Here is an 18,361-nt window from a genome sequence, read left to right on the forward strand (position 1 = left end):
AGTATGATATTATTGTGGGATATTTTTTCTTCTAATTTTTTTGCTGTTATCAATAATACTGCAATGAACATCTTCCTGAACAAGGTTTTCCCCTTATTTTAGTTTACTCTTACAGGATAAATTCAATAAATTGACTTGCTGGATAAACTACTACAAATCTTGGACTTCCCTGGTGGTGCAGTGGTTAAGAATCGGCCTGCCAATGCAGGGGACACAGGTTCGAGCCCTGGTCCGGGAAGATACCGCGGAGCAACTAAGCTCATGTGCCACAACTACTGAGCCTGTACTCTAGAGCCCACGAGCCACAGCTACTGAAGCCCACGCGACTAGAGCCCGTGCTCTGCAACAAGAGAAGCCACCACAATGAGAAGCCCGCGCACCACAACAAAGAGTAGTCCCCGCTTGCTGCCTCTAGAGAAAAGCCCACACGCAGTAACGAAGACCCAATGCAGCCAAAAATAAATAAATAAATAAATTTTAAAAATAAATAAAGGTCAGAGCCTTGAGAATGTGCTATCCTGTATATTAAAAAAAAAAAAAATACTACAAATCTTTTCATGGCTCTTGGTTCCTGTTACCACATTGCTTTTCATGATGGTTATATCATTTGTCTTCCCACTTGCAAGGTATAAAAATACCACTTTCATTGTCTCTTCTCAACCATTTCCTTTAACTAATCTGAGTAGAAAAATAACTTGTTCTGCCTTTTAATATTATTCTATGATTACTAGCAACCACAAACATTTTTACTGTTTCCTAAATAGTTCTACTTCTCTTTGGATGAAATTTCGTGTTTGCCAATTATATTGGGGTACAACTTTTTGCTTCCAACTGAATGTACTTTTCATATGTCATCTTTAGCTCTGATTACACGCACTAAAATACTTTTCTTTGTCAATTCTTTGGTGGCACAGTTTTTCAGAGCAATTTAATGGTCAGCTAGAATTGCCAAATATAAAAATCCCTCACAACAAATCTAACCATAATTTTATACTGTAATGGATGAGCACAATTGGTTGTTTTAAATCACCATCCTTATTAACTTAACAGGTCTCTGCAAAACCACTCCAGGACTTTTGCTATTCCTTTAGGGTTGGCTTATGCCATCATTCCATAAATGTTTCCTATAATAACACTTGCTTTTTAAAAACAACATAAAAATCCAAGAGGTTGTTTTAAAAACTTGTAACATTAGTCACACATTTATATAAATCAATTCACATCCTTAGAGATTATAATTTTTAAAATACATTTAACAGACATAAAAATTACAGTTAACAGTAAATATACTTTCAAAACACAAATGCATCACAGAAAAATTCATGAAAATGAAAAATAAGCATTTATGTTAGGTTCATTTGCAAGCAAATATTATCTTCAATGTCTGTCCAAGGGTGATCAATACCCACTGGAAACAGCACAACTGCAAAGTGAAATGGGACGATCACAGATTCTAGAGTCAGAAAAACTGATTTCAAATCCTGTTTTGCCAATTAGCAGTAACTGAGTGAACTCAACCTTGTTATTCCACATCTGTTTCTCATCTATAAAATATAATATAACTTTCCTCTCAGTACAGGGAGCTTTGGATACTTTTTTTTTTTTTTGGATACTTTTATTTATCCCACATTCTTACAACATTGCTTTAAGGCAGAAATTGTAGCTTCCATATTACATGGGGATCTCTGACTTCTCTATTTAAACAATAACCTCCAGACTTCCTTTCCCCCATTATCCATCTTCATTGTTCTCCATAGCACAGCTCACCATCTGATATACTATTTATGTTTACTGTCTGCATTTCGCCACTAGGAAGTAATCTCCTTGAGAGCAGGGATTTTGCTTTTTTCACTGCTGTATCTTCAGCGCCTAGAAAAGTGTACTCAATAGATATCTGTTGAATAAACTATGATACCACTCTTAAGCCAGGTTTCTCATATCACTTTTCTCTACTATTTATAATTTCTTTAAAAAATTATTTTATAGGCAAAAATATATTCTAAGTTATGACAAATCTATTTATTTTTCATTTGTTATCTAATCGGTAAATGAGAGAACATTTTTGACTGGGGAAACTTCAGCAATGTGCTTGAAACCCCTCCTACACATATTTAAAACGCTATCTCTTATAAAGTGTCAAATCTATTCTTTCCAATTTATTTTAAATTGAGAGTCAACATTAAAATATCAAGACATTAGATTGTGCATTCAATATAATCTTCGGGCATTATGTTGAATCTGTGGTGAAATTCTCCAAGATGGAACTCAAAATCCAAGTCAGCATGAATCTACAGGGCTAAAGAGTTTTCAAATCCAGTGTGCATTTATCCTGTACAAATTTATATATATATAAAAAGGAAAGCCATTTTTGTCCTATAAATCCATGTGGGAAAAAGAGATACAAAAATAGTTTTTTGTGTGTGTGGTTGACTAGGAATGACAGCTTTGGAAACAGCTGAGTCTGTCTCCTAGCTCTGCCACTTATTAGCTGTGTGACTTTTAATATAGTATTTAATCCCCCGAAGCCTCAGTTTCCATGGTTGTAAATGACAAATGTAAATGACAAGTCTTACCTTGTGAGGCTGTGAGGATGGATCGAGATCAGCAAGGGAAGTAACCAGTACAGTGCCTTACATAATGGAGAAGCTCCATAAATCACCTCCTTCCCTCCATTCCTTTCACAATTAGGCAGTGGAATGATTGCACAGGACTGAGTGTGAATCCACCTTCCTTCTTACCAGCTGCCTGACTTTGTGCTCATTACACTATCACTCTGCTTCCACTAATCCACCTGTATTAAGTTACTGGGGATCCTGCCAATCTCCTAGGTTTCTCGTGTGGACTAAGTGAGATAATTCACATGCCGTGCTTAGCATTCTGCCCCAAACCTGCCAAGTGCTCAGGGAGAAAGTTTATTTTTAGTAGTAATAATAATATAAGTAAATGTAAGTAAAATGACACTGCAGAACAGTCAGAAGAGCCAATTTCTCCCTAAACTTACTCTACTAGACACAAATTTAATGGAAAAGAAAAGAAAAATTCCACTCATAACGAAAGTCTCTCATTTACTTATTTGAGAGTGATACCATTGTTTTAGGAGATGCAGAAGATACTACAGTTGATGAGATTTGTAACTTTCTTCATTTTCCATATTCTCAACACAGAATACATATGACCTCTACAACTGGAAAAATAGTTACTTAAAACAACAACAACAACAAAGCATGAAGCAGCATAAAATATTCAGAAAAATGGTTGATGGTGATGCCTGATACGGACCACGTAATGTGCTGTGTTTTCTGGGTTGGAGCATTTCATGTTTTTTACATGATGCCATGTATAGCTGCTGGAAACACATGGCTGTCATCAAATAGCACATTGCACTCCTACAATTTGCACCTTTTTGGAAATTCTAAGCAACAGCCCCCCAGGTTTACCTTTGGTATGGAGGCAATCCTTGAGGCGTTTGTTAATCGCTGGATGGTTTTCTTGTGGAGATTCAGGTTCTGGAGAGCAACTGCTAAATGAAAATGACCGTCATAGAGCTGGAAGAGAAAAACAGTGTCAAAATACTCAAGGTTTCTGTGTTTTTGTTTTGTTTTTTGAAGTAGCAAGCTTTTGGCTAAGCTTAAACTATAAAAAAGAAGTTCTTTCTGCCCTTTTACTAATGTCATCCATGATGTTGGGGAAGTTGCCTCAGTCTCCCCAGTGCCACTGAGAACAGACCAGTCCAAAGACACATAAACCAAAGTAAGCTCATGAGTCTATGGTGACACGCATCTATAGATCCCTACACAGTACAGCTCCAAACCCTCACTAGTCTAGGAGTTTAGTGGTTTGAAATGGCAGACACATTCTCTTGTAGTACAATCTAGCTTACAGTCCCCTCTTGAAACTATGACAACGTATTTCCTATAGGTTCCTGGATACTGTGAAAGTTTTTGTCCGTCAGTTTACATTCCTAACCGTGTAAGAGCAAATCTCCTGGCTTGTGAGTAAACAGATACATTAACAGCCAGAAGAACAGGCAGCAGAGGTAGAAAAATAACAGGGCTGATTCCAGAAGCCTGTCTTCTATCATGATGTGCTAAACGACACAAAATTACACAGAAATTCATTCTTAAAATCTCAACCACTGTTATTTTCAATATTTTCCAATGCTGTAAGTTATGTGCCACAATTTTAAAGTCTTTAAATAGATACCCGTTTCCAGAAAAAGTAAGTATTTCATTCTGACACTACTGATTCTAAATACGTTATTATGTCTAAAAGAGGCACTGAGGCAGTCAAAGCATTGAACCAAACAAACCAGACACAGCTCAGTGTTCTGATTCAACAATAAAGTTGTTTTTTTTTTTTTAAATATCTTCCTTTGGTCTAGGGTCTCCCTCTGTTATGTGACATTGGTGCAAGTTGAGATACAGTCCGCCCTCTGAAACTACAGGTTCCACATCCACAGATCTACACTATTTACAACTATTTACATAGTATTTACATTGTATTAGGTAATACAAGTAATCTAGAGAAGATTTGAACTATATGGGAGGATGTGCATAGGTTATATGCAAATACTATGTCATTTTATATTAGGGGCAGATTTGAGCATCCAAGGATTTTGGTACTGGTTGGGGAACCAACTCCTGTAGAAACCAAGGAAGGACTGAATACGTAAGTCAGAAGAGCGCCTAAGGCTTTTAGCTGACGCTACCGATCGTTCCAAAGCCACGTGGAGACACATCAGAAAGAGGAGGGACCTGGATCTGGCTCAGGCCTCCAGGCTCATGTCAGGGAGCTTCTCAGATGGGAGTCACTCAACCACTCTGTACTTCAATTTCCCCACCAATAAGATGCAGTGAACCAGGACACACTCCTGAGGGCCTTCTCAGTGCTAACATTCTGTGGTTCTCCGACTTTGCTGGTGCCTAAGTTCTGGACAAGATTTCTGGGGCTTGACCCAGAAACACTCGGAGAAGCAATAATTCACTCTTTCTGTCTGCCGAAAACAAACAATAAAATACCAGAAATGAGACAAAATACAATTTAAAAATGAATAAGACAAAATAAAGTGTAGTTATATCTACTGCTACTTATACTTAGTATTTACAAGTTCGTGGAGGTCACCAACTCTGTTTTTTCTCATTCATCACTCTCCTCCATTTCTTTGAAAGACTTAACCCTTTTTTATTCCTTGCTCATCTTTCAAGAAAGTCTCTCCTGGGTGGGGTCTTAGCCCTACTCTCATTCTCTTCCCCCTTCATGACTGCTTCTCTCTGACTTTTCTTCCACTTCTCCCATCTTAACCCTGTGTTTACCATAAAGGTCAGCTCTTTCTCCTTTGCTCTTCCGTCTGTATATTTACTTGCTTGGAAAAATCACACTTTCTCATCTATTAACCTACTTTTTCCATGTTAAAGATTTTTCCAATCCACAGCCACAGTGCAGGTTCTGCCCTAAGCACATATGTCTATCTATAGGACAGATATTTATATATCCTGACATCATGACATTCTAACATGTCCCAAATTAAATTAATCATTTCCTCCTTCTCCATTCACCAAGAAAAATCCAGGCTAGTTCATCTCTCCAGTTCTTCCTTTTTTATTAATAACACTACTCTTCTCTCTTCTCTCAAGCCACTAGACTCAAAAGCTTTGGACCTTTTCTTTTTTCTTGTGTGTGTGTGTGTGTGTGTGTGTGTGTATTCTGTCATGGTTATGGGGAGTTAGACTGTCTTTGCTTAAATCTCAAGGTGGCCACCTGCTGGCTTTATGACCTGGGCAAGATATTCAACCTCTCCGTGCCTCAGTTTCCTCATTTGTAAAATGGGGATGATAACAATACTTATAAGTGAAGTGCAAGAAGTAAATTGTTACTATAGTGTAACGTGTTTAGTACAGTGTCTGCCATATGCTAGGTGTTCAGTAAAAAACAGCCAACCAAGAAAAAAAACCAAAGTATACTAATGCCAGGAAAAACAAAAGGCAGTACAAGAAAGGAAATGTGATAGCTATATACTATGTGTGGTTCACCTGTGAATGTGTCATATGATGTAAATATTGGATATGGACTTAAACTACACTGGAAGGATGAGGAAGGGGCAGTATGTGCAGGGCACTGAACCTGGGTGTGTGTGTGTGTGTGTGTGTGTGTGTGTGTGTGTGTGTGTGTGTGTGTATGAGAGAGAAAGAGATTCTGTGAGAGATGATATAAGAGAACTAAATCATCATATCGTCATCCTCCAGAGTAGAAAGCCAATATGTGATGTCTGTAACAGAAACATCAAGAAATAGTAATATAAACATGTTATTGAGAAGCATAGAGATAAATGCTAGGAGAAAAACATTAAATTAAGACTAGGCCCAGGAACCAGGGTCGGGATGGGATATATCTGAGGGCTACTCTTTTTGTTCCTTAAAAATCTCATAGTAGTATCTGACTTTAAACACTAAACCCAAAGATTACTTTGATAAAAATAAAAAAATTTTAAAGTAACTCATTAAATCATGGAGTACATGTTCAGAGGTCACATAAATCTTGGGAAAATGCTGGTACCTGTAGAAGGTACATTTTGTACATTTTGATTTCCCACACTGTAACTTGTAGTCTAAGCTAAAAATATAAACTAATCCAGAAAATGGTTAGGGAAATTCATGATAAATTTATAAGCGAGGCATAAAAAAGGTAGGGAGGTCTGAGTGACAGCTTAGCTTTTTGAGGTATCATGAAAGGCAACCATGATCTCTGAAAAATGTCCCTTATCACTGTGAGGAATAGAAAGCCAGGTTACAAGGAATTCTAAATCCGACCGGCAGTTCAACAAACAGGGTTTTTTCAATAGTGATCAGGCCCAAGATGGTTTTGGTAATATGGTCCAAAATACTTTTTATTTAAGCAAAACAGTTGCCATTTTTAGTTTTATAATATTTCCATCAGATATCATTGCCAATACATACTTGGAATAATATTTATGGAAACCAATTATTTACAAAGCATGTTGAATTTCACTGATTGAAACTACAGCTTCAGCACAATTAAAAAAAAAACTTCGAAATATGTGCTACCTAATAAATTTAGATGGGTTTGTTATTCTTTCCTAAAAAATGAAACCAACAAAATTTATGGTATTTAATAAAAGTGAGCAATTCAAAACCTCCAATTAATAATTTTTAGTAATTAATGGGTTAGAAGATGATTTGTTAAAACTGTCTAAACCCAACTTGATGGTGGTAGGACTGGAAGAGACTTACTGGGGAAAATGCCTTGGGGCTAATTTCTGCTTTGTTACGGCTTGTTCCAATGAGCTTTTGAAAACCAATCATGGCTCATAAGCACGAAAACCTCATCTCTTGCTACTGAGCCCAGAATAAGTGGGTGGCTTTCTGAGGAGGATGAGTACCACTAAGATTCTAAGAGAAGAGCAGGTTGGCAAAACGAAGGATATCATCACAGAAGATACTCAGATACAGCCCTCGAAGTGCACATTCAAGCACGTGGTGTAGCTTTAATTCTACCGCTTCAATATCTTTAAGAGGAAGAAAATAAGTTAATCAGAAGAGTTATTTCAGCCTGAATATGTGAATAAATGAAAATCATCTGGAGCCCGCCAGACAAAAAAAAACAGTGAGTGCTTGCAAAATCAACAACCTTAGTGTCTCCACAGAAAAGACAACAGGATTGGATGAGACTTCTTTTCACAGGCAGGGTTCAAGTCATGGTGATGAGCATGTTTCCAGAGACTGCCATGAAACAAGTTTTCCTCAGATGTTTCCTTCGCGCAATCTAAGGAATTGGGTTTTGAAGTATCACAATGAATTAAGAATCTTTTTACACATTGCTCTCTTGCCTAAAATTCATACCATCTTAGTTCCTAATTCTTCCCCTTCTCAGTCAGAGAAACAGTATTAAAGGAACTCCACATTTGCTTCTGTGATCCCCACATTAAAATTTACATGTATTTTATTTTATTTTTTGTGTCTCTCACATACATATATATATATATATATATGTATTTTTTTTATACAGCAGGATCTTATTAGTCATCCATTTTATACACATCAGTGTATACATGTCAATCCCAATCGCCCATTTCATCATACAACCACCCTCACCCTCCGCCACTTGCCCCCATTGGTGTCCATACGTTTGTTCTCTACACCTGTATCTCAACTTCTGCCTTGCAAACCAGTTCATCTGTACCATGTTCTAGGCTCCACATATATGCGTTAATATATGATACCTGTTTTTCTCTTTCTGACTTACTTCACTCCGTATAACAGTCTCTAGATGCATCCACATCTCAACAAATGACTCAATTTCGTTCCTTTTTATGGCTGAGTAATATTCCATTGTATATATGTACCACAACTAATTTATCCATTCATCTGTTGATTGGCATTTACATTGCTTCCATGACCTGGCTATTGTAAATAGAGCTGCAATGAACATTGGGGTGCATGTGTCTTTTTGAACTATGGTTTTCTCTGGGTATATGCCCAGTAGTGGGATTGCTGGATCATATGGTAATTCTGTTTTTAGTTTTTTAAGGAACCTCCATACTGTTCTCCATAGTGGCTGTATCAATTTACATTCCCACCAACAGTGCAAGAGGGTTCCCTTTTCTCCACACCCTCTCCAGCATTTGTTGTTTGTAGATTTTCTGATGATGCCCATTCTAACTGGTGTGAGGTGATACCTCATTGTGGTTTTGATTTGCATTTCTCTAATGATTAGTGATGTTGAGCAGCTTTTCATGTGCTTCTTGGCCATCTGTATGTCTTCTTTGGAGAAATGTCTATTTAGGTCTTCTGCCCGTTTTTGGATTGGGTTCTTTGTTTATTTAATATTGAGCTGAATGAGCTGTTTCTATATTTTGGAGATTAATCCTTTGTCCTTTGAGTCATTTGCAAATATTTTCTCCCATTCTGAGGGTTGTCTTTTCGTCTTGTTTATGGTTTCCTTTGCTGTGCAAAAGCTTTTAAGTTTCATTAGGTCCCATTTGTTTATTTTTGTTTTTATTTCCGTTACTCTAGGAGGTGGATCAAAAAAGCTCTTGCTGTGATTTATGTCAAAGAGTGTTCTTCCTATGTTTTCCTCTAAGAGTTTTATAGTGTCTGGTCTTACAATTAGGTCTCTAATCCAGTTTGAGATTATTTTTGTGTATGGTGTTAGTGAGTGATCTAATTTCATTCTTTTACATGTAGCTGTCCAGTTTTCCCAGCACCACTTATTGAAGAGACTGTCTTTTCTCCATTGTATATCCTTGCCTCCTTTGTCATAGATTAGTTGACCATAGGTGCGTGGGTTTATATCTGAGCTTTCTATCTTGTTCCATTGATCTATATTTCTGTTTTTGTGCCAGTACCATATTGTCTTCATTACCGTAGCTTTGTAGTATAGTCTGAAGTCAGGGAGTCTGATTCCTCCAGCTCTGTTTTTTTCCCTCAAGACTGCTTTGGCTATTCGGGGTCTTTTGTGTCTGCATACAAATTTTAAGATTTTTTGTTCTTGTTCTGTAAAAAATGCCATTGGTAATTTGATAGGGATTGCATTGAATCTGTAGATTGCTTTGGGTAGTATAGTCATTTTCACAATATTGATTCTTCCAATCCAAGAACATGGCATATCTCTCCATCTGTTGGTATCATCTTTAATTTCCTTCATCGGTGTCTTATAGTTTTGTGCATACAGGTCTTTTGTCTCCCTAAGGAGGTTTATTCCTAGGTATTTTATTCTTTTTGTTGCAATAGTAAATGGGAGTGTTTCCTTAATTTCTCTTTCAGATTTTTCATCATTAGTGTATAGGAATGCAAGAGATTTCTGTGCATTAATTTTGTATCCTGCAACTTTACCAAATTCATTGATTAGCTCTAGTAGTTTGCTGGTGGCATCATTAGGATCCTCTATGTATAGTATCATGTCATCTGCAAACAGTGACAGTTTTACTTCTTCTTTTCCAATCTGTATTCCTTTTATTTCTTTTTCTTCTCTGATTGCAGGGGCTAGGACTTCCAAAACTATGTTGAATAATAGAGGTGAGGGTGGATATACTTGTCTTGTTCCTAATCTAAGAGGAAATGCTTTCAGTTTTTCACCATTGAAAATGATGTTTGCTGTGGGTTTGTCATATATGGCCTTTATTATGTTGAGGTAGGTTCCCTCTATGCCCACTTTCTGGAGAGTTTTTATCATAAATGGGTGTTGAATTTTGTCAAAAGCTTTTTCTGCATCTGTTGAGATGATCATATGGTTTTATTTTGCAATTTGTTAATATGCTGTATCACATTGATTGATTTGCATATATTGAAGAATCCTTGCACCTCTGGGATAAATCCCGCTTGATCGTGGTGTATGATCCTTTTAATGTGTTGTTGGATTCTGTTTGCTAGTATTTTGTTGAGGATTTTTGCGTCTATATTCATGAGTGATATTGGTCTGTAATTTTCTTTTTTTGTAGTATCTTTGTCTGATTTTGGTATCAGGGTGATGGTGGCCTCATAGAATGAGTTTGGGAGTGTTCCTTCCTCCGCAATTTTTTGGAAGAGTTTGAGAAGGATGGGTGTTAGCTCTTCTCTAAATGTGTGATACAATTCATGTGTGAAGCCATCTGGTCCTGGACTTTTGTTTGGTGGAAGATTTAAATCACAGTTTCAATTTCGTTACTTGTGATTGGTCTGTTCATATTTTCTATTTCTTCCTGGTTCAGTCTTGGAAGGTTATACCTTTCTAAGAATTTGTCCATTTCTTCGAGGTTTTACATTTAATTGGCATAGAGTTCCTTGTAGTAGTCTCTTAAGATGCTTTGTATTTCTGCGGTGTCTGTTGTCACTTCTCCTTTTTCATTTCTAATTTTATTGATTTGAGTCCTCTCCCTCTTTTTCTTGATGAGTCTGGCTAATGGTTTATCAATTTTGTTTACCTTCTCAAAGAACCAGCTTTTAGTTTTATTGATCTTTGCTATCGTTTTATTTCTTTCTATTTCATTTGTTTCTGTTCTGATCTTTATGATTTCTTTCCTTCTACTAACTTCGGGTTTTGTTTGTTCTTCTTTCTCTAGTTCCTTTAGGTGTAAGGTTAGATTGTTTACTTGAGATTTTTCTTGTTTCTTGAGGTAGGCTTGTATAGCTATAAACTTCCCTCTTAGGACTGCTTTTGCTGCATCCCATAGGTTTTGGATCGTCGTGTTATCATTGTCATTTGTCTCCAGGTATTTTTTGATTTCCCCTTTGATGTTTTCAGTGATCTCCTGGTTATTTAGTAACGTACTGCTTAGCCTCCATGTGTTTTTGTTTTTTACGTTTTTTTCCCTGTAATTCATTTCTAATCTCATAGCATTGTGGTCAGAAAAGATGCTTGATATGATTTCAATTTTCTTAAATTTACTTAGGCTTGATTTGTGACCCACGATGTTATCTATCCTGGAGAATGTTCTGTGTGCACTTGAGAAGAAAGTGTAATCTGCTGTTTTTGGATGGAATGTCCTATAAATATCAATTAAATCTATCTGGTCTATTGTGTCATTTAAAGCTTCTGTTTCCTTATTAATTTTCTGTTTGGATGATCTGTCCATTGGTGTAAGTGAGGTGTTAAAGTCCCCCACTATTATTGTGTTACTGTCGATTTCCTCTTTTATAGCTGTTAGCTGTTGCCTTATGTATTGAGGTGCTCCTATGTTGGGTGCACATATATTTATAATTATTATATCTTCTTCTTGGATTGATCCCCTGATCATTATGTAGTGTCCTTCCTTGTCTCTTGTAACACTCTTTATTTTAAAGTCATTTTATCTGATATGAGTATTGCTACTCCAGCTTTCTTTTGACTTCCATTTGCATGGAATATCTTTTTCCATCCCCTCACTGTCAGTCTGTATGTGTCCCTAGGTCTGAAGTGGGTCTCTTGTAGACAGCATATAGATGGGTCTTGTTTTTGTATCCATTCAGTGAGCCTGTGTCTTTTGGTTGGAGCATTTAATCCATTCACGTTTAAGGTAATTATCAATATGTATATTCCTATGACCATTTTCTTAATTGTTTTGGGTTTGTTTTTGTAGGTCCTTTTCTTCTCTTGTGTTTCCCACTTAGAGAAGTTCCTTTTGCAGTTGTTGTAGGGCTGGTGTGGTGGTGCTGAATTCTCTTACCTTTTGCTTGTCTGTAAAGTTTTTGATTTCTCCATCGAATCTGAATGAGATCCTTGCTGGGTAGAGGAATCTTGGTTGTAGGTTCTTCCCTTTCATCACTTTAAGTATATCATGCCGCTCCCTTCTGGCTTGTAGAGTTTCTGGTGAGAAATCAGCTGTTAACCTTATGGGAGTTCCCTTGTATGTTATTTGTCATTTTTCCCTTGCTGCTTTCAATAAGTTTTCCTTGTCTTTAATTTTTGCCAATTTGATTACTATGTGTCTCGGTGTGTTTCTCCTTGGGTTTATCCTATATGGGACTCTCTGCACTTCCTGGACTTGGGTGGCTATTTCCTTTCCCATGTTAGGGGAGTTTTCGACTATAATCTCTTATAGTCCTTTCTCTCTCTCTTCTCCTTCTGAGACTCCTATAATGTGAATGTTGTTGCGTTCAATGCTGTCTCAGAGGTCTCTTAGGCTGTCTTCATTTCTTTTCATTCTTTTTTCTTTATTCTGTTCCGCAGCAGTGAATTCCACCATTCTGTCTTCCAGGTTACTTATCTGTTCTTCTGCCTCAGTTATTCTGCTATTGATGCCTTCTAGTGTAGTTTTCATTTCAGCTATTGTATTGTTCATCTCTGTTTGTTTGTTCATTAATTCTTCTAGGTCTTTGTTAAACATTTCTTGCATCTTTTCGATCTTTGCCTTCATTCTTTTTCTGAGGTCCTGGATCATCTTCACTATCATTATTCTGAATTCTTTTTCTGGAAGATTGCCTATCTCCACTTCATTTAGTTATTTTTCCTTGGTTTTATCTTGTTCCTTCATCTGGTACATAGCCCTCTCCCTTTTCATCTTGTCTATCTTTCTGTGAATGTGGTTTTTGTTCCACAGGCTGAAGGATTGTAGTTCTTCTTGCTTCTGCTATCTGAAATTTACATGTATTTTAAATTCTGGTTCATATTTAAAAGGCTTTTCTCAAGGTTTAAAAGAATGAAATTCATTAACAAGGTGATACAGTTATACTTAATTCTCCAGCTTCACTGCCCATTGAAATTGCTTGGGGAGTTTTAAAAAATGTACAACCTAGGTCACACCCCCAGAGATTCTGATGTATAGCCAGGGCATCTGAGCATTTACAAGCTGCCCAGGTGAATCTAATGTGCAGCCCTTGTTGAGAAGCACTGCTCTGGAGGATTGGTGCTCTTAATAATACAAAGTTTATATGTTTATCAGCCTTGTTATGTTGCACACTCTTTGAGCAGAGCGGATAGATTTGGTTTTTCTGTCTACTAGTTTGATTTCTATTTTGTTCTATTCTTTGCAAAGGTGAATCCAACAGAATGATGCTGCATAAATATCCTTTAAGGAGGCCTAATAATGGCACTGATCCAGTCTCACTAGTTTTTCTGAATCACAAAAAGAAACCCTACTTTGTATCCATGACTGAATACTTCTTAGGATAATAATAATAAACAACACTCAATAATGAAAATCATAATACATAGTTCACACTTTTCATTCTAGAAATTCAACTCTATTTTCAAGGATCATCTCATTACCACCCAAAATAATACTCTTTGACAAGAAAGTTAAAAATTATCAGTAGGGCTAAAGGAATGTCAGGGTTGTATATGTGGTATATTTCCACTTGGTTTAGAATGTCTAGTAGTTCAGTGTAATATTCAACAACCTAAAATTGGAAGGGAAAAATTTAATAAATTGTCTAGCTTGGTCATATTAATTTCTAGAGTTTGATTCTCACCCTTATAATTACCATGGCAGAGCCTTATTTTAAGAGCAATAAGAAGTTTTGGCTTCACCATCGAATCTTAATGTGACTAGATCAGGGTTCCAAATGATATCTTTCTGATATTAATGTACATAATTATTTTTCTTAAAAGAGATTGCAGTCTCTTGTAATGCATTACATTTTGAGATATTATAGACTAAAAGTACTTTTTCTGTTTTACAAGTGGTTCCTGCTCTGTATAATACCTTCAGATCCTATTGCTGTCTCCAGCTTCCTACTGCTCCACTTAAAAGGTCAACACGACTCCTTGTGTAGAAGTGAAAGGACCCCCAACTTTTACTTACTCAAGCTAGTTGGCTTTGCCTCCTATGAACTTGTTCCAGCAGTTATGGAAGAAGTATATAACTTGTATACCTTCAAGTTATATATACACTTGAAGCAACAGTTGCTTCCAGTTGCTTTCTTGGGAGAATGAGTTAAAGCTTCTGCTTGAATTGGAATCCAGGCAACACTCCTTACAACCTGCAGGTTCTTTAACCTCTCAGGTGCCTCAGTTTCTTCATCAGTACACAAGTGATAAATACTAGCTACCTCACACAGGTAATTGAGTAAGTACTATAAATGTTAATTATCATCATTGTGCCCGGTTGTCTTTGCCATTGCTTTTCAGTTTTACTGTTTGTTTGTTTGGGGTGGTGGGTGGAGGTGAGGAACGTACTATTTGCAACTCCATCCAGCTTACAACACAGCTGTGGTAGGAGTAGCGGTCCATCCTTTCTAATTTATTGGCCTCGCTGACTCAGGGACTGTGATTTCAGTGTGCCCTGGCTTGCCAAAGCAAAAGCAAGGTCCATGGGAATTTCTGGCACTCATTTCCCAGAGAATGTAAGTGACACGACGTGTACACTCAGTCTACACACCAGTAAACACGTGAGTCTGTGCATATAAAATTCAGCCTCTTCCCCCTAAGAAATAGATAAGTCATAGGATCCCTCTCCCTTTCCCCCTCCCCCTCTCCCTCTCCCCTCCCCCTCTCCCCTTCAAACACACACACCCCTTTTTTGGTGGGATACTGAAGAATAAATCTGAGAGTAAGCCTGAGGCTGGGAGGCCAACTGGAAAACCAGTGCAGTCATCTCTGGGAATTTAGGGAGATGGGGGTGCGGCTGCAGAGTTAAGTATAGAAACAGAAAATGATGCATTTATAGCAGCAAGAAGCTGAACAGTACATTTTACCTGTTTTTAATGTACTGGTGCTTCTAAAGTACACAGGACATTGGGAACAGGGCTATAATCTCCACGATCCACAGGGCAGAGAGGGCTTTATGGGAACTGCGACAGCCGAGCCCCGCCCAGCCTTAGCCCCTTGCAGCACCTGGGGGCCCGGCCTTCCCACCGCAGCCCCGCGGGTCCCGCACGGTTACCTTCGTCCAGGAGCGCTTGCGCTCGCTGACCAGGGTCCTGCGCAGCGCCACGGAGGCCGCGTGCTGCAGCTGGGACTGCCTCGGCCAACGCTCCGAGACTGACGACCTGCTAGACAGGGACATCTGACCCCCTGGGGCTGGGCCTGAGGGTCGGTGACAGGGGAGAAGACTGAGGATGGGAATGGAAGGGAGTCGTCGTTACATCCCCCTCCTGGGCACCTTCATCAGCATCACAAAGGGACCCTGGGGACCTGGCTCACCTGGGGAGGGGCAGACCCTGAGAAGGGACAGCGCCCCTCTAGGAGGCCACCTAGACCCCAAAGCCAGGGCCTGCGGGGGGCCACCCCGAAATCTTTAAACAAAAACTCTTTCCTCTAAGCACATCTGGACCAACATTTCCATTTATTAGCCTACTGCTGCCCCGTGTTCTATTAATAATGAGACAAATCATTGTTGTTACCTTGCTAATTTTTCCTTTGCTACTCCCTTATATTCCAGGGCTGGTGTCCGGGAACTCCTCCTCCCAGCCTCCCTGCGGGGCCTCCAGGTGCAGCGCATCAGTGAAAGGCTTCTTCCTACGTTGCTTCCCCCTCACCCGCACCCACCTCACCGCCCCCGCGCTGGTTGAGGACCACAGTCTCGCCCGGACCTTTGGGAACTTCTTTGAATGTCTCCTTTGTTTCCAGCCTGAACCCCGACTGATACTCATATTTGCCTGAAACGCTTCACTGTCATTATACAGTCTAAAATTCACCTACAAGCACTAAGCTTTCTATTTAAAATGCAGACGGTCTTTTTTATCCAAATTGGATACGTTCAATCATGTTTTTTTCTAAAAGACTAAGAGAGCGGTTTCAGAGGGAAGCTGGTGTAGCGGAATCAGTGAACTTTGGTGGATAAGGTACTGGGGACGGATAGCCCTGTTCAGCACGCCAAACAGGGGATTATATTTGCTGTGGATAGCATGGACCTCATAGGCACCAGAGGCCATGGAAGGGAATCCCAGGCTAAAAGAATCACTTTCCTACTTTACCAGGTCCCGGTGGTGTTTGGGTATTTGGCATAAAAAGTTGGGAAAAGGAATCACAGGTTATGATACAAACGCTAACATGTTAATCACAATCAAAGATTTCGAGCCAAAAATAATCATTAAAAAGTAACGTAAGACTTTACCAAAATCTGCAAAACATGGAGGGAAAACTTCAAAATCTACAGTAAAATTTAGTAATGTCTGTTCCCATCTGCCCTTTCTGTATCTCATACACACACTATAGATGCCCCTTCAGGTCCTCTCTCTAGAACCTCACACTCGCCCAAACTTTTCACCCCAACTCAGAGAGACCAGGGCTTCTTTTGTTTTCTTAATCTTTGAGAATATTTGATCTGTTGGAACTAAAGAAGAAATGTTGGCTCTCATTGTAATTCCTTGACAAACTTTTATCTAAACTGTCAGTAAATGTGTCACTATAGACAAAAAGAGAAAGGAAGACTGACTTTATTTTTTAATAAGACATGGGAGTTGATTGTCCTGTCTCCCTAATTTTCTATTTCTTCATGACTACTGGCTTTGCATGTTTTCTGAGATGCAAGACACATATTCCAACCTGCTTATTAGCATAAGAGCAGCTTTCTTTTCCATCTGAAGAATCACACAGTGTTTGATTTTTACACTCCAGAAAGCTAGAGATGACATGACCATCTTCAGTTCCTAAAAATAAGGAGATATATAAACACATAAGCAAAAACAGGAGACTACATTTATTTGCAGATATTTCACAAAGTTCTAGCAGAGACTGCAAATATAAAGACTTGTGGAATTATCAGTGACAGTGGCCCATGGGAACAAAATAGTTTTTAATCAAATTTTTAAAAATACATTTTAGAAAGAACTGACAGAGGCTACAGGTCTCCTGACTTGGTGTAGAAGACTGATCACCCTCCCTTTGGACTGAATAAGCCCAGCGTTATGGGACGATCCTAGGAGAAAGGCCAATACTAGACATTCTAGAAGATCACACCTTGCTGGGTGTCCTGCCGTTCCAGGCAGGTGAGGACAACAGGGACAGAAAGCATCGGTGCAGTGTCTCAGGAGTTACCACTCCATTCCTAATTGAAATCCACATCAAGGAGTTCCTCTCTCCTCCACTTTCAGCTGCCTCACCCAGGGATCATTTTGGAACACAATATCATCACTGTTCCAAATTACTTTTTACTAAGCTCATTTTCCTCTGCTGGAATCTTCTTCCTATTTAGCTAGAAAAAACTTACTGTATGCCATTTGTAAAATTCCTTATATGTACAGGACCAGGAAAAATTGAAAAATATATAGAGAAAGAGCAAGGTGAAAGGGAGAAGAGTAGGAAGCAGGAGTGGGAGAGGAGGATAAAGAAAAAGAGAATGATGGTTTCCAGTGTTGCCTTTGTCTTCCACTAATACACAGTGCTTGTCACCACCATGCCCAGAATACAACATGCATGAGAGAAAGAGAGAGGAGAGAGGGAGAATTACCCTTGAAGTAGTCATCTATTCACATAACCTCAACTGTCATACTCTTTGGAAGGTCCCACAATGTTTATCTTCAGCCACAAGCTTTCTCCTAGCTCCATATCTCCACTTGTCTGTCTACTAGATTATTTCCACTTGGATGTCTTACTGTCACTTCAAAGTAACCATTTCTAAAATCATTTTAACTGGCTTCATCCCCAAACCAGCTCCCTTTCCCTGCATTCGCACTTCTGTTAATGGCACCAAAACTTCCTCAAACACTCAGCCTAATCCCCAGTGCCAATGCTACCTCTCCCTCCCTCTTCTCACCTTTGCACCATCAATGTTTTTCTGTTTTTTTGGTTTAAAGTTTTTTTTTTGATGTGGACCATTTTTAAATGGTCCACTGAATTTGTTACAGTATTGCTTCTGTTTTATGTTTTGGTTTTTTGGCCACGAGTCATGTGGGATCTTAGCTTCCTGACCAGGGATCGAACCCACACCCCCTGCATTGAAAGGTGAAGTCTTAGCCATTGGACTGCCAGGGAAGTCCCCTGTACCATCAATGTTTTGATCTTCCTGATA

The sequence above is a fragment of the Balaenoptera ricei genome, chromosome 9, assembly GCF_028023285.1.
Source record: "Balaenoptera ricei isolate mBalRic1 chromosome 9, mBalRic1.hap2, whole genome shotgun sequence".
In the NCBI taxonomy this organism is placed as follows: domain Eukaryota; kingdom Metazoa; phylum Chordata; class Mammalia; order Artiodactyla; family Balaenopteridae; genus Balaenoptera; species Balaenoptera ricei.